General features: G+C 33.9%; 1 long non-coding RNA gene across 1 annotated transcript; it reads right to left on the bottom strand.

Moving 5' to 3' along the window:
• Positions 1-861: 861 nt before the first annotated feature.
• On the bottom strand, positions 862-3,156 carry LOC118486703. Its single transcript, XR_004879587.1, has 3 exons — positions 3,020-3,156; positions 2,617-2,722; positions 862-1,406 (listed from the first exon to the last, which is right to left on the bottom strand). It is a non-coding gene; the product is annotated as an uncharacterized LOC118486703 (long non-coding RNA).
• Between the last annotated feature and the right edge of the window lie 523 nt (positions 3,157-3,679).

Genomic DNA, 3,679 nt, shown 5'->3' with positions numbered 1-3,679 from the left:
AGAATTGAGATGACTCGAATCATCCATGAAGTGATCACGATGACTAGAAGAATACTGTCGACAAAATTTGGATCGAATTAGTTTCTGTATTCATTATTCAGTTGGAGACACTTTTCTTGTGAATTTTTAGTAGGAGTCTTTAGGGGTGATCACGATTCAGCTTAAAACCATGAAGCCGTTCAAACCAGTGTTTGGTTTCATGGTCGTTTTTTTCCAACATTTCCGTCAGTTCTTAAAAATTTCAAACTGAACGCAGTGGCGAATTCAAAAAAAATTTTCATAGGGTTTCTTTTGATAGATTCTCACTAATTTTTTTTCAAATCATACAACGTTTCCACTAATTTTTTTCTATTTTTTTCAAACCGAGGAGGTTTCCGAAAACCCTCAGAACACTGCTGGATCCGACCCTGACCGAACAGTTTGGTTTACGGTGAACAATGTGTAAAACATAAGATCGGCTTACGTTTATCATTGATGTTTATATATTGCCAACTCTAAATGTGATATTTGTTTTACAAAATAAAAATGTTAGCTGGGTATTATAAGGACGTTGCAGGCCGCGTTTTGGGATGGTCGGACCCAGTCGGCCCGGTTCTGTTTGTTTGTACCCGCAACTCACGGTAGTCCGGTTTAAACCAGATCCATCAACAAGCATCCAATATTAAATTCAGTTAAATTTGAATGCAATTAGAGAGTAAAATTTCCTGAAGTACCCTTTAGTTATATTTCCCCACGAAAATGAAAGTGAACTTTTACTGTCTATTTATATACACGTATTTGATTTATAATTACCGGCTAAACTGAAGTGTATAATCTGAAGTACGTTAAATTATCTGGAATAAAATGCCTGAGTTAAAATAAAAAAGAAAACAGAAAACTTATATAGGTTGATACATACACACAGCACAATATAAAGAAAAATCTTGTTTGCGAAACTTCAAATTAATTAGCTATCTAGTTTGAATCCAAGACGATCTGTTAAATCTAATAATGTGAATTAAATTGGCATCTATAATCTACTTTGAGCATTTCACCAAAAAATCAGAATAAGTTCACCTCGGGTAAGATCTGTGATTAGACCACCTGTAGTGGTAGCTGAATTGGGCGTGCATTGCCCCAAAAATGCCCCACAATGCACACCACACCGCCCCCGGGGCGTTTTCAGCCTTTTTTTAATGGCGTTCTCTCAAACACGCCGGAATGAATTTGAATGGCCAATCAGATTCCCCCACATCTTCACAAATCTTCACAACACACCCCTTTTTAACTTCACCTCCCATAATGCACCATATGTCACATGTCACTTCATGTCCAAGGGAGAGGCATTATGATAATGTCCCACTACATATGGTCTTATTAAACATGCAGACCATCCAAAATCCGTCTGTCGAACTTATGTGAAATATCTGGTTGTACGTAAAGATTTCATTAGCCGATCAACAATGAATGTATTACCGGGTACATCAACTAACATATTCACCGATGTAGTGCAGGTCACTGATGGTCACATGGATCAAAGGGAGGGAGGGGGATATGTATTACTAATTAATCATCCACAAATATTCACCAGCATACTATTTACACATCACTGATGATCAGTGAAGTATTAATGAATGACATGATGGTCATTAAGAGGTCACCGACAGATACTTCCGTCAATATTTTTACTTCTATAGTTTGTGACTAGTCAAGCTTCAAAAAACAACATAAAGACGCCTAAGTCAAATTAAAGGTTGTGGGGTACATTAACGTGGAGCGGAAACAAACTAAGCACGAGGAATAATTCTCAAAGAAGTAGATAAATTTTTGAATGAGACTAAACCAATACTGCATGCACCCTTTTTTTATAAGGTGTACGTTTTCTAAATTGAAGTCTTTAATCGTTAAATTTGGGTTTGCAATATGATCTGACTCGTCAAGATCTTTTCGTCAGACGGTCGTGGGCCCGTAACTCCATACCAAGCCCAACCTATGCCTGTTAAAATTTGGGGTTTTTTCGTACCATTTTCACTTTTCATTTGTCCAACTTCTACGAATTATAAGAGTTCGTCAGTTGGATCAACTCCTCATTATACATATTGTTGATCTTCTGTTCATTGTATACAGTTATTTCTTAAAATCAAAAGAAAATTTTAAACCTATCTTTCCTCTTGTGAGTTTTTGAAAAAGTTAAAAAAAAACACACAACACCGTAGGACTCAACATAGATCGAGGCTCGCAAGAACTAATGTAATTGAGAGACTAATGCCAAGAACAAACATAGAAATTAAGCGTGATAAACTGATAAAAGTTCAAAAAATACGAGTGGTAAAGTCGATTATTAATTTTCAACAAAATGTATATTTCATAATCATTTTTTTCCTCAAAACTCTACGTATGACTACAAAAGCATTCAACTACACAAACTTTGTTATCTAACGCTTTACTCTTTTTATCACCTAAATGATCATAAAATCGTGACTGGAAAAAAAAAACACTTATTAGTTAAATAGTTACTTAAAACAAAATCATACAACTACACATAAACTTCGTTATCCAACGCTTTACTCTTTTATCGCCTAAATGATCATAAAATCGTGATTGAAAAAAACACTTATTAGTTAAATAGTTACTTACCAACGAGGTGGTAGTTCATTGACAAAGGCAAAGCCTTTAAACACCTGAATTTAGGAGAAAGGGGTGTTGGGTTCAAGTCTCACAGACGACGAAGATTAAAAGAAATCTGCCGTTCGGAAAAAAAAAAAGTTAAATAGTTACTTGCAGATAATGATCAAGAAAATATCAAAGTTGTAATAAATATTATTTGTTGGAAATGATCAAAAATAAGGCTCGCTGGATTCTAGAATATCCTATATAATGAATGGTATACATTATACAATTATACACTTTGTTCAAGTATTAATCAACATGTATATGATAAAAATATACGATTATTAGATCATATACTATGACTACGCCTTTTCCTAGAAGAAGATGAAGAAGAAACCCTAACGGTAAACAATCGGAAGAAAGCATCTACCTCTTCACGCCTGGATTTTTCGAAGAATTCGAACGTTGTACCGTCATCTGAGGACCTCCTTCTTCTCTTCTGTACTAGTTTTCGTGGTGGCGGTGGCAAGCGTGGTGGCGGAATCTTGTGATCATCAGAGGTTGGAGTTTTACAGCCATCTTCTTCTTCATGCTGCTTGTTGTTTGACTCTGATGATTCATGATCATCAGATTTTGCCATGAATTTGAGGTTGAAATAACTTCAAATGGCTGAGTTCGATCAGGTGGGGAGAGGAAGATAAAGAGATTAAATAGCGTACTTGACAATTTTCATAAAGTTCTACAATTTTGCGTCAACATCTTATCTTGTTTTTTTCTCCCACGTATAAATGTTTTTTATTGTCCATTTAAACGTTTTCTTCATATGTGGAGACTTTACTTTCCACACTTGCTAAATTTAAACTTTAAATTGATAATAATAATAATAATAATAGTAGTAATAATAATAATAATAATAATAATAATAATAATAATAATAATAATAATAATAAAACTTTTTTTTCCGCTTTCCCTATAGTTTAGTTAAGATTCATCATTTCAAGTTCGAGATCGGGTTATTTTGTGATTTGTTAATTAATTTATATTAATTTTTTTATATAATATATGTATATAATAAGATTTAGTTTTCTAA

Source organism: Helianthus annuus, chromosome 14 (genome assembly GCF_002127325.2).
Source record: "Helianthus annuus cultivar XRQ/B chromosome 14, HanXRQr2.0-SUNRISE, whole genome shotgun sequence".
Lineage (NCBI taxonomy): Eukaryota > Viridiplantae > Streptophyta > Magnoliopsida > Asterales > Asteraceae > Helianthus > Helianthus annuus.
Note: the sequence above shows the minus strand (reverse complement) of the source record. Positions and strands in the feature narration are given on the sequence as shown.